This window comes from Cornus florida, unplaced genomic scaffold, assembly GCF_030987335.1.
Source record: "Cornus florida cultivar Cherokee Brave unplaced genomic scaffold, ASM3098733v1 CherokeeBrave_3.0.0_Hap2_Chr05, whole genome shotgun sequence".
Taxonomy (NCBI): Eukaryota; Viridiplantae; Streptophyta; class Magnoliopsida; order Cornales; family Cornaceae; genus Cornus; species Cornus florida.
Window position 1 is genome coordinate 65,400,081 of NW_026775575.1, and position 14,590 is coordinate 65,414,670.

Consider the following 14,590-nt stretch of genomic DNA (forward strand, 5'->3'; position numbering starts at 1 on the left):
TATTAATATTAAACCGCTTGTTCAAGGATCTTTCAGTAAGCTTATTTCATGTTTTAAAGCTTTTATGGTATAATAACATATTTTGTTGGACCAAAGTAACAATATAAATTGTTGTGTGGTCTAAAATAAAAAATAGTTCATTTTAGAGAAATATTTGTATAGTCTTTTCATTTGTAAGAAAAAAGTTATATGGTCCCCTCATTTTATTGATAAATTAAGAAGTTGACCTCATCTTATGATAGTATTTGGGCCTTAAACCCATGTATTAATAAAAATCCCTAAAATATATATATATATAGCCACCAAAATAGCCAAGGTTTAAGTTTCAAAAAAGATTTGTACGGGAGTACCTACGTAGAAATCAAATCACTCAACATAATTTTTTTTTTAAAAAAACACAAATTACTCTACATATTTTTATAAAAACACTGTACTGTACCGACTTTCTCTCCTCCTTCGTCTTGTCGCTACGCCTATTGACTCAAGATTCAAGAGCAATCATTTGCACTGGCCATACAGCAGAAGTGCAAAACCCAATAACGAGCTCCAACAGAAGCAGCAGAGAAAATGGAGAACGGATCGACAAATTGGGGTTTTCGACCGAATGAAGAGCTGGACCGAGCGTTCGCTTTCCCTATCAAAGGTGTTGTCGCAACCCTCATGAAGAATCTCAATAATTCCACCCGGCCGTGGCGATCCGGCGGCGTCTCCGTGTTTTCCGACTACTCCGGTGGCCGAAGACGCCATTGTTGATGCTCTGAGATCTGCAGATTTCAACGGTCGCGCCCCAAGTGTTGGTATTCTTCCAGCGAGGAGGTAATTGTAAGATTTGTTTATATGGGTGTCTCTCTCTTTTGCTTAATCTCACTCATTTTCATGTTAAGTTCAACTTTTTTTTTAGCCTTTTTGTTGGTAGTTTCAGAGTATGAAGTAGAAGTAAATAAACCCCATAACTTTAAATAATGGTTTTAATAATTTATGCCCTTATAATCAACCCAATAGTTTTTAAATCCTCAACGTGTAGTCTTTGATGAATATTGATTTCAGAAATTCATCTTCATTCATACTTCAATATATTTAGAAAATCATATATGTGAATCATGTTATGGGAGTGCTTTAGTTTATTGATTAGTTGATATGAAACAGTAAAATTTCTGTTACCCAATAGAACTGCTCAAGTTTGAACCTTCAAAGAAATAGGATACGCAGTTGCACCTTAACAGGTGACCTTGAGGCATTCATTGGCATATCCCTTCAAAATAAAGGATGATCAATGTCCATCTGCGCCCATATATTAATTTGATCATCTTTGTTTTTTCATTTTTATTTTTAACTTTGATTTGTAGGCAGTTTTAGACAGGAGTGTGAAATGTCAATTTTTGTAAACCTTTAGTGCTCTTGATATGTTAAGAGGTGGGAGATGACGACTAACTTAGCTGGTGCTACATTGCATGCTCGGTTTGAGTCTCTATAAGAGCTCGAACACTATCTATTAAGGTGTTAAAGCACAGTGGGAAAGTGCTGGCATAAAAGGGAGGAGTGGCATTAAGGGTTCAACTCTTGTCACTGTTAATTGTTGTTGTTGTTGTTGTTTTTTTTTTTTTTTTTTTTTTTTTTTTTGAAAAAAGAAAAAAGAACTTAAGAAAACACTTCACTTCTGAGCTATAGTGGAAACAAGCCCAAATATGGAATCAACATAAGAGGGCAATCAACATTTCGTTCAAGTTTAAAGCTATGCAGGGAAAGAGTTCTTAGGTCTGCTTTGTTAAGGCCAAGGAAATGTTATTGCTAAGAATTTATTTTTCCGAAAAAATAAGGTGTCATTTAACAATCAAATGTTTTGTTCTTCTTTGAACAACAATGTAAACCACCATAATAATGTTGTCAAAAGATAAACTAAAAGTAGTTACACCAAACATTCTTTAGATGAACAAATAAATGGATTAAGTTTTGGTCAATACTAAAGCTTATAAGAGTAGAACGTTATTATAATGGCCAAATGATAAGACCATTTTTTTTTATTTTAGAATTCACTGTGAGTCTCTCATAGGTTTGTAGATGCTATGTAATTCCTTCTTGAGAAAAGAACCATGCACATGTTACATTTTTATATTCTGTATTATATATTCAATAACTTTGGAATGGAGAACTTTTAATAAACTTATATATTTATATGTATACATACATATATTTTTGCAAAATATTTTCATGTTCTTTTGTTGGAGAAAATCTTTTGTTAATTCATTTGCAACAAATACTTGTACTCCATTAACAAAAAACATTAACATAATATAAACACTGCATGACAAAGGAAATGTAAAGCACATATAATTTTATAAGGGGGACGTACGCATATTGCGTTTGTATCCGATACCGACATACTCGCACATATACGTCCACTAGTTCCTAAATGTATTCAAAATTTTGAAAATAAATTTTTTTATTCAGCCACGTATCCGATACTTCTGTGATACTTCCTCCTACTTGTCACATTCTTCACAAACCATATACTTATTAAAAAAAAAACTTCATGACATATATAACAAGCTTTGAACATTAAAGTAAAATAATTATTTGAATTATAATATCATAACACATTTATCAAGAAAAGTTAAAAATTTCTTCAAAAAGAAATATTGATATATATATATATATAAATATCATGACTAATTTAGTCTAAAATTTATCCATGAAATATAACTCTCACTTCTCAACTTGTTTATCATAAATTTTTTTAGTAAGGAAATGTTAGTAAAAATATGACAAATAATTATTATTTTAAATTTATACATGGGAATATATATTTTAATTTTATACATATTTACATTAATACAATATATATTGACATGTCCTTTCCGTATCCTTATTTTACTTTGTAAGTATTTGTCTTATCACCATATCCATATCATGTTGTATCCATATCCCATGTTGTTACCCTTCATAGTTTGTGGCTTTTTTTGTCGATGGGTGGCCATTTTCATCCCCACCTGCATCCACAGGAATTTGCCTGGCCAATGAAGACTAGAGGCATATTGACATCCTTTCCTATGTGTCAATCGAGTGTCCATAGAAAGCTGGATCTACGCAGCCTTCAAAGATCCGATCCAACTATTCTGTGAATTGTACAGTCCGGAATAATTGTTTCGCCTCCCATATAGTGTCTTGTCAGAGATCTCATTTTTCTAGAAAAATTTGGAACTGAAGCATTTTTGGAAATATTACGAAATGTGTTTCAGAGTTAAATTTTTTCTTGTATATCTAGGTTTGAACATTTTATAATAAATAACTTCATCTGTTATACTTTTATTGTAACACAAGAGTTTGTGATATACCAGGCAAAGGTATTCACTAAAGAAAAAATAATAGAGTTGATGATTGTTAAATAGTTCACAATATGGTGTTAAAAATAAAAAATTAAATTAAAAAATAGAAAAAGAAAATGAGTTTCAACCAATGTGGCGTAAGGTACATGGGTTAAGTCCCACCTCATGCATTAACAGAAATATGGCAAAATTACAATATAGGTATACTAAATGGATCAGAATTGACATTTTCTTTCTCAGTCCACTAATATCATTCTTTTGAGCAAGTCTGTATGGATGTAAAATCATATGACCAGATACAGGTGTTCTTCGCTATCTATTCTTGTCGGAAATCTACAGGAACTCTGATGATCAACCTATAAATTCATGCACTTTTTAGGGTTAGGGTTTGTGACCTGGGGAGATTGCATTCTTGTCACACCAAGGGGGAAGGATCCATGAGGAGAAGAGAGGACAAGGATGGAGAATTGTTCTGGTGTGTTTTAACGTCTAACTAACTGGATCTTACTCTTATATAGATGAGCCCTGTTAGATTTGACGTAGCAATGGGCCATGTGAAGCTATCACTCATTGATGCCACATTTCCTATTTCCGTAACAAGTACATTATGGTCAGAATGGTGATTTTGAGACTGGGAAAATATCATTGACTGAGAAAATATGCTGAACAAATGGTGCTTAACTGGTCCTTTCTCTTTCTCTTTTGTGCCAAACGTATGACCTCACTTTTGCTACTAGCCTGACACTCTGTATTGGTTAAAATTTCTTTTAATGCTGATACAGCCCTGGGTGGTTCTTGCTGAGCATCTTATTCCTCTTTAATGACAATCTTGGATTTTAGGGTTATGTTGTTTTTTGTCCTCTTTAATCATTGCTCGATCTCCATGTTATCTTCTTCCTAATTTCACTATTCTCTTAATGTATAATTGTCATATTTCTACTTATGCTGTTTATATGCTAATAGTCTGTTTGCAAAGAGGGAGGGATGAGAAAAAGGAATGGAATGGAAGGAAATGGGGAGGGGTGGAAAGGCCATTATTTTGGTAGGAGGAGAAGGAGAAGGTAATAGATTAGAGGATGGAAGATCCTTTTCTCCAAGCCTACATTCGTTCCTCCTGAAAGTGGGATGAAAGGAAGTAAAGGGCTCCCTCACTCCTTTTACATTATGCCTTAAAACGTAGATTCCTTTAAAGAGTAAGGGCATGTGCCCAGCATAAAAATAAAATAGTGAAAATCCACTTCTTTTCCTCCTCTTTTCCTTTCTACTCAATCAAACAAATGAAGGGGAAGACCCTTTCTTTCCCTATAAATACCTTCTTATCCGTCCTACCTTCCCTTCCACTTTTCCATCCGTTGTATCAAACAGAGTGTCATTGTAAGGAAAATGAACTTATTTCGATGGTATCCAAATATGAAGAACTCAATCATGGGTGAAAGAATTTTCAGATTAATCTGTTAAATTGATGCTTGAAATTTCATTTTTAGATCAGGTCTATTGCAGAACATCTCTGTTGTGATCTTCCATATAAATTATCTCCAGATGATGTTTATCTCACAGTTGGCAGTAAGCAAGCAATTGAAGTCATATTAGCAGTCCTTGCTCACCCTGGTGCCAATATTTTGCTTCCTAGACCAGGGTATCCAATGTATGAAGCTCATGCTGCATTAAATCATCTTGAAGTCCGGCACTTTGATCTTCTTCCAGAAAAGAGTTGGGAGGTTGATGTTGATGGCGTAGAAGCTGTAGCAGATCATAAAATTGTTGCTATGGTTATAATCAACCCTGGCAATCCATGTGGGAATGTTTTCACTTATGAACATTTACAAAAAGTGGGTTACACTATTGTCTAGGAAATAAGAATGCCTCTATATTTGTAATCATGGATTTTGGTTTTAAAGTTGGTCATTCTTTATTTGTTTGATAATTCAGGTTGCGGTGACTGCAAGAAATCTTGGTATATTAGTGATTGCAGATGAAGTTTATGGCCATCTAGCTTTTGGAAGTTGCCCGTTTGTTCAAATGGGAGTGTTTGGAGCAACAGTGCCTATTCTCACACTCGGGTCCATGTCAAAGAGATGGATTGTTCCCGGTTGGCAACTTGGTTGGATAGTGACAAATGATCCCAATGGCTATCTTCAAAACTCTGGGGTTTCTCTCTTTCCATATATTTTCTTTGTAGCTTATTAACATAGCTAGAATTAAATTTGGTCATTCTAGTTTTTCGCTATACTTTTTGGGCCTTTAGGCATCACGTGAGAATTGAATGATTCCATTTTGTTTTACAATTCCACTTTATCCTAACACAATATTTGAACACATGATCAGGTAGTTTAACATTCTATTTTGGTAATCTGATATGGAAATACTATAACTGGAAATCCTTAACTGTAACTGAAACAGGGACATAGAGAAAGTGAAATATGTTACTTCCTACAATAAAAAATTAAGGCTCCATGGTTAGATAGAAAGTACTGGAAAGTGAAGGAAATGATTTTTTTATATATATTTTTATTTTTTAAACATTTTAAGAGTTTGGATAGCAAGAATAAGAAAACTTTGAGGGAAAATAATTTTCTATAATATATATTTTCCGGAAAGTCGGCTTTCCTATAAATTCTTGTAAAGAAAATTTTGTCCTCTTGAGAAAGTTATTTAAACTTAAAAGTACGTCATTTTCTTTTATCAGTCACAAAGTGTATTTATGCATAAATTTTAATTTTAATTTTTTTAAAAGTATGGTATAATTCATCTCTCTTTAAATGTCCTAAAAAATGTTTATTTAGATTTTCAAATTATTATTTTATAAAAATACTGAAAAATATTAATTGGAGACATATCTATTTAGACTTGTTATTTCAATTGATATAAATTAATAAAGACAATTCAATAATATTTTCTTGTAACTTTCATGCTATCCAAACCATGAAACGGAAATATTCTGCAACTTTCCTACAGAATTTTCATTCTAACCTAATACATGTTAGAAAATTTATTTTATTTTCTTTCACTTCACTTTCCGGTATCTTTTTTCTTCTAACTAAAAGAAGCGCAAATGAAATAACTGGGAATTTGATAAATTTCCATGACCTGAACTCCATATAAGCAATACATAGCTCCTATAGAGTAGATTACATATTCTTTCTCAAAATATGTATCAGTGAAGGCCATCACCTAGTACTGGTCATGCCTATGCAGGAAGCCAGGTGAGAAAGATGGAGAATGGCCCAACGTTTGGCACTATATTGCACTAACTGGCTGTTCATTGACTTGGACCTATGTCCAAGCAATAGTCCCTAAATAATTGAACTTGAATAATACATGGCAGATATATACCTCAAAATTTATAATGATAATATTGCGGATTCACATAGTGAATCTTTATCTTTCTTTCCCTGTCGTAGATTGTTGAAAGCATTATGGAGTATCTAAACATTACCTCCGGTCCTGCAACCTTCGTTCAGGTATGTATTCCAAAAAGCTTCTTTCTGAAGTCCAAATGCAATTTTATATATATATGTTTTAAGCTCTTAGTTTTGTTGTAATTAGCAAAAAAGGTTGATTTATTGCCAATTAGTGTTGGAGCAATTGATTTAGAAGCCTCGAGGAATCAAATCTTTAAGTTCTACTTTAGTCAAAATTTGCTATAGAAACTAGAAAGGATATCTGATGTTATTCTACTTGACCCCCTGGCTAATTAAATTTGAATAGATGGTAAGGAATGAATTTGAATTTTCCTCTTGGGGGCCATCTCTGCAATTGTTCCTCTTAAAGGGTTGCTGAAGATGAACTGCTTCTCCTGCTTATCAGCCACCTGAAATCATGAACTAAGTTCCATAGTCGTGATTGATAACGTAGTTCGGGTTTTTTTGGGCAAGCACAATAGCTTCATCCTGTTGAATATGAAGAGCTTTGAATCCCTGTGATGAGCAACTCTGTAAGGCCTTCTTAGGGCCTAAGCTTCCACTGCCACACTTGTAATGCCCCAACATTGTGGAGAAGCCTAATATAAATTGACATCTGTTGTCTGTCAACAGGCCAACCCCAGTTTTTCCCAGGTTACAATATGAAATGCCATTTATAGGTGGACTCCAGCCTATATATATTGTATTTCTGGTTGATACAGTAAAGTGGAATTTTGTTGCTTTGCGAAGAATCAAAGATAGGAGTTTGTCATTTGCAATGTATAGCCTACTAAATATGTCTTGGTTCTTGCTATACCAGATCAATCCACAGGAGAACAAGGAATTTATAGCCCGAGGGACTTGGTGAAAATGGTAATTAATCGTTCATCTAACAAATTTTACAGCCAGGTAGATTTTCGACAAGTGAGGAGAAGTGGGTCAAGCCCATCAAATCCAATTGAAGCCCAAACTTTTTCGTTTCTTCTTATTATTTTTTGTGTGTGTGGTCATGCAAAGTGTATGGAACAGTTCAGGATGAGATCAACATAGAGGGTGGCCTATGAACCAAGCCTCCCAGCCACTTCCCAATGTCTGAACATCACTTCACAAATCGTTTGCCTTGAACTTGGCCTGCAATTTGTCGATGCATAGATCCACAATGGTAGCATTGCCAATAGGTTTCCCAAAAGCTCACATATTTGATCATTGGTTAGCAACCATATCTTATCATCTCCCAAAGTTTTTGTCAATGACCGATTGCTGTGACGGTTACCTCATTCATTATTTTCTCCCTTTGTTAAAATATTGATGGTGGATCTTCGACATCATTTGTGGTTCACATTGCTTAAGTGACGTAGTTGTACTATGATGATATTAATTACTTTTTGGTAGGTATGATGATATTAGTATATCATAGAAGGAATGAAAAATTGAAGAAACTCTCTGCAACGCGTAGTTAACCTTGCTTCTAGCAAGATCTGATCATTTCTGTTCTTTTTTTTCTTTTCTTTTTTTTTTTTCTTTTTTTTTTTCAATTTATTAACCTTGTATTTATATGCATAAAATAGGAAAAAGTTAATTGGTTGTTTCCTCTGAAATGGTGCACTAATTTGCTGATGATTCAATATTGATCTGGTCTAATCCAGTTCATTATTCTCATTTATGTCTAATAATGTGTCAATGCTTACATTATTTGGATATTCTAGTAGACAAAGATCTAGATAGGCATTGTGTTTCAATTATATCTGCTTCAACATCCATGCTTAAAATCATATATCCTCTGATTATTTTGCTTTCTAAATATATTTTAAGTAGTAAAGGTAATAATACTGTGTTTCATGTACTAGGGGGCAGTTCCTCAAATTCTCGAAAAAACAACAGAGGACTTCTTTGTGAATACTGTCAATTTACTGAGAGAAGCCGCACGCATTTCTTATGATAGACTCAAGCAGATTCCTTGCATTATTTGCCCATATAAACCTGAAGGATCCATGTTTATAATGGTAAGGATGTAGAAATTTTGAGTTTAATTTTAATTTTTTAATTTTATGAATTAAAACAAACAATTGAAGATTTTTCCAATTGCCAACAAAATACATTGCAGGTTAAGCTAAACTTGTCATTGTTGGAAGGAATTAATGATGATATGGAGTTTTGTGTCAAGCTGGTTAAGGAGGAATCCGTGATTGTTCTTCCGGGTAAGAAAAAAACCAATTTACAACTAATGAATTTCATATAGTATGTGTGCATGTAGGAGATGCTTCTGAGCTCTCAATAGCTTGCTGAATTAGCATTGAAATTGGTGACATCTTGTCCAGGGGTTGCTGTGGGACTGAAGAACCGGCTCCGCATAACTTTTGCCATTGAGCCATCATCTCTTGAAGATGGTCTTTCTAGGATAAAAGCATTTTGCTTTAGGCATGCCAAGAAAGATTGACTTTCATGTTTTTCTGTTCGAAGATTGAGTTGTCATGGTCGGTCTTCTTGTTGTTGCTGTGCTTGTTCTCCCAAACTTTGCTTATACTTTTAACCTTTTAATTTAATAGATGCGACTGATGGGTGTTACCCATTTGTTTGCCCTGACAAAGAACTCCCGCAATGCTGTTGGGAAAACTTGAACCCTACATGTTTCGGTTTGGAATGAGAGGAGCTATCACTAGGTCATCGGCCCTCGGTGGTGGTGGTATAATAATGTGCAGGTTTTTATTGTATCCTTGGTCTCTAAAAGCCTTTTGGAGGGAAGATTATCAAATGGCACTTTCAAGATCAGACAACTAAGTAGTTATATTCTACAGGTGAACCATTTTTCTGCTACTAGTCTCTAATAATGGCTCATATTCTCAATTTCTGCAAGACATTTTCAAGAACATTTTAATTCTACGTAAACATAGACACACGTACACACACACAGGCTTGAAATTTTTAGCAGAAAGAGAATTGATCGCAGGACTTGAATGTGACTAAAATAACTCTAATAACAATTTGTGTGAAAAGTTCACATAGTTATGGATCGTCATTCAAGAGTTGATCTTAATGATTTTTATTAGGACAAAGTGATTCTATTACTTCTTGGCATACCTCAAATAGAAGGCTCTAATTCTCCCAAGCCCATCTTCAAGTGATGCCCTGCAGCAAAAGTTATGCGCAGCCAATTCTTCATTCCCACTGCAAACCCTGCAAGTCATGCTAGCTGTCTCAGCAACCTATAAAGGATTCAACAAATGAAGTTAAAATTGTTGGGGATTTTGTGTATTCTTATTTATAAATCTATTTACCGAACCATATCACCAAAACTATTATTCATTCGTATCATGTTATCACATGTATTACATAGAATTATAAATTTATACGCCGGTAAATTATTATTGAAATCTCATTATCGATTTTTTCTAGGTGTAAACAATTTTTTAGGGTTTAAGTTTGCGGACATAGTTCGAGTTTTACCCAATTCGTGTGGGGGGTGCTTTGCATGGGTTCCGTGACTTAGTCGGGACAAAGTCCCGGACACCCCGGTTATCTAATAAAAAAATAAAAATTTATCGGTGAAAAACAAATTAAAGTAAGAGAAAAAATTTCTAGCCTGTATAATGGAGAGATAGCAATATAGTGCACTGTCCTAAATCCTTTACAGCCTCACTACCTACAGTGTGTCCGCCATGCGTATGCTCACACAGAGACAATCATCAAATTTTTCATGTTCCCAAAATTTAAAGTTATAGAATAAAATATGATAGAGAGAAAGAACATGAATAAAAGTAGAAGAATTGAAAAAAATCAGATATTTATAAGCTACTTCATATCATAGACACGACAGATGGAAAAGTTTTTAGCTCTCATATTTATTCACATCCTTCTCACAATTTAATCGCTAATAATTTTTAAGTACTTATTTTAATTAATAAAACCCTAACAAAAATAACCAACACTAAAATCAAAAGCAGAATAGTTCCTATGAAAAAGGAGTTCAATTGCATGATTAGTTCCTATAGAAGCATGTTATTGATTTGGAACAAGAGTAATGATACAGAGGCTCTGTCAAAGAGTTTCGATATTTATTTATATATAAAAAATATTCACTAATTCATATAAAAAAAAAGTTAGTGCAAAAAATTTCAGTATTTAAGTATTTATTTATTTATATAAAAAATATCTATTAATTGGTATGAAAAGAGTTTTTATATAAAAAAAAGACTCTATAAAACTCTAAAATCTATCTAATAAAATTTAAATTAACCTATTTATTTATTTATTATTACGAATTTTTTAATAAAAGAAAATCTAATTAGACAAGAATTATTAATATAAAAAATATTTATTAATTGATATATAAAATAAAATAAAATTTCTAAAACTCTACTACAAACTATCTTTTATTATAAGTTTCTTAATAAAATTAAATCTAATTAGACAAGGATATATTTAAAGAAAATAAAATAATTTCTATAAAATTCTATCACAAATTACTTATTTTATTTTCAATCAAACTGTATCACACTAGACAAAGATGTATTTAAAGAGTTTCTATAAAACTCTAACACAAATTACCTATTTATCTATTTATTATAAGTTTTTTAATAAAAGGAAATCTAATTAGACAAGTATTATTAATATAAAAAATTATTTATTAATTGATATAAAAAGAGGTTTTCAAAGAGTTTCTATAAAACTCTAATACAAATTACATATTTATCTATTCATTATGAATTTTTTTATAAACGAAAATCTAATTAGATAAGAATTATTAATATAAAAATAATTATTAATTGATATAAAAAGAGTTTTTAAAAGAGTGTCTATTATTATACTCTAACACAAATTAACTATTTATTTATTTATTTATTATAGGTTTTTTAATAGAAGAAAATTTAATTAGACAAGAATTATTAATATAAAAAATATTTTTTAATAGATATAAAAAATAAAATATTTTTTTAAAACTCTACCACAAATTATCTTTATTATGAGTTTTTTTTAATAAAAGATAATCTAATTAGACAAGAATTATTAATATATAAAAATATTTATTGATTCATATAAAAATAGTTTTTAAAAGATTTTCTAGAAAACTTTAACACGTATTACCTATTTATCTATTTATTATGAGTTTTTTTAATAAAAGAAAATAAAAGTTTTCTATAAAATCTATCACAAATTAACTAACTCTAAAATCTACCTAATAAAATTTAAATTAACCTATTTATCCATTTATTATTATGAATTTTTTAATATAAGAAAATCTAATTACACAAGATTTATTAATATAAAAAATATTTATTAATTGATATATAAAATAAAATAATTTTTCTAAAACTCTACCACAAATTAGCTTTTATTATGAGTTTCTTAATAAAATGAAATATAATTAGACAAGGATATATTTAAAGAAAATAAAATAATATCTATAAAACGCTATCACAAATTATCTATTTTTTTAAAACTCTGCCACAAATTAGTTTTTATTATGAGTCTTTAATAAAAGGAAATCTAATTAGATAAGTATTATTAATATAAAAAATTATTTATTAATTGATATAAAAAGAGATTTTCAAAAAGTTTTTATAAAACTCTAACACAAATTACCTTTTTATCTATTTATTATGAGTTTTTTTAATTAAATTAAATCTAATTAGTAAAAAATTATTAATATAAAAATATTTATTAATGGATATAAAAAGAATTTTTGAAAGAGTTTCTATTAAACTCTAACACAAATTACCTATTTATTTATTTGTTAGTATTTATTTATTTATATAAAAAATATTTATTAATTGATATAATTTTTTTATTATTATTTATACTATTATTAAATGTGCAAAGAGTTTCAGTATTTATTTATTTATATAAAAAAATATTTATTAATTGATATGAAAAGAGTTTTTATAAAATAAAAATAAAATAAAAAAACTCTATAAAATTCTAAAATCTTTCTAATAAAATTTAAATTAACCTATTTATCTTTTTATTATTATGAATTTTTTAATAAAAGAAAATCTAATTAGACAAGAATTATTAATATAAAAAATATTTATTAATTGATATATAAAATAAAATAATTTTTCTAAACTGTACCACAAATTAGCTTTTATTTTGAGTTTCTTAATAAAATTAAATCTAATTAGAAAAGGATATGTTTAAAGAAAATAAAATAATTTCTATAAAACTCTATCACAAATGACCTATTGTATTTTAATAAAATTATAACATATTAGACAAAGATATATTTAAAGAGTTTCTTTAAAACTCTAACACAAATTACCTATTTATCTATTTATTATGAATTTTTAATAAAATAAAATCTAATTAGATAAGTATTATTATTAATATAAAAAATTATTTATTAATTGATATAAAAAGAGATTTTAAAAGAGTTTCTATAAAACTCTAACACATATTACTTATTTATTTATTTATTATAAGTTTTTTAATAAAAGAAAATTTAATTTCAATTCCACGATGTTTGTTTTAACACATATTCCACGTTGTTTGTTTTAACACATATTCCACGTTCATTTCGCATAGCGTAACTAACAATCAAGACTCAAATCTTATGATTTAATTTCATATGCTGAGTTTTAATTAGAAACTACAATGCATTATGTATAAACATCATATGATCACAAATTCTAACTTCACAAGTAGAAATTATACATGGAATGGGACATAGAAGCACAAAAATGATATGATGGACGGAAACAAACAATTCTAGTTAAAAAAGGGCCTCAGAAAGAATCAATTCCAAGTGAATTTTCTTACCTGGTAGAACAATAACAGATTACTCCTTAGCAAGCTTGATACAGAACTCAATATCATCATTTATGCCTTCCAATGGTTGCAGATTTAGCTTTACCTGCAATGAAACATAAAAATGATCAGTGCAAAGATGGTCAAATAATTAACTTTTAAAACATAGAACAGTTACAAATTTGCGACGTCGCTACCATTACAAACATGGATCCTTCTGGTTTATGTGGGCAGGTGATGCAAGGAATTTCCTCGAGTCTGTCGTAACAAGTATCTGCAGCTTCTTTGATCATACCTCCGGTGTTCTCTCAATGATCTGAGGAACTGCTCCCTAATACATATGGACCACATAATTTCATTACTTGTTAGATGGTTTAAAAGCAAGTTTATTAGAGGTGAGATGATAGCATGTAAGTAAAATAAGCAGCCTTTTTTTTGGTAGGAATCAAGAACTTTGATTGAACCAGAAAGGTATCAAAACCATCACATTTTCAAAGTAATTAACTTCATTCTTTTCTTGATCTTATCCATGTAGCTAACAATAAGCAAACTTTATCTTGATGACAAATTTAGGGTATAAATAAATAGCTAATTTTCTAGAGAAAATTACTTGGATTTCACTACCAAAAGATAGAAAAACAAAGAAGAAATACTTTCATTTTAGAGTTCCTGTTAATTTTCACTCATTTTCTTATGATACTAATTTTTCAATCTTAAACATCACCTTTTGTCTAAATTTTTATGTCCTTTCAAATGCATTAATCAATGATGGAAGCCATATTATCAGTATTTTGTACTAAATTATAAAGTCTACAAAATTTCATGGTTAAGAATATTAGGTGATATCCTTTTTATCACATATATCCTTCCACAATAGTTGAACTTATATTTGATTTCTTTAGGTTCCAAGTAAATAGCTGCCAAATGATCCATAACAATTAAGTTGGGTTTGTAGTTAAAATTTGAACACTAACAGTATTGCAATTTTATGCAGTGTATATGAATAAATATGGTCTTCAGAAAGCAGCACCTTGAATTACATACCTGAATAATGGTTGCAGGATCAGAGGTGAGGCTGATATAGCTCTTCAAGCACTCAGTAATCTAAACAAAATTAAAATTTTA

The 14,590-nt window shown here is 30.4% G+C and overlaps 2 pseudogenes; one reads left to right on the forward strand and one right to left on the reverse strand.

The window, feature by feature from the left end:
* The first annotated feature begins 377 nt into the window (after window positions 1-377).
* LOC132306666 (nicotianamine aminotransferase 1-like) lies at window positions 378-10,095 on the forward strand (annotated as a pseudogene).
* On the reverse strand, window positions 9,804-13,758 carry LOC132309384 (tyrosine aminotransferase-like; annotated as a pseudogene).
* Window positions 13,759-14,590: the final 832 nt, after the last annotated feature.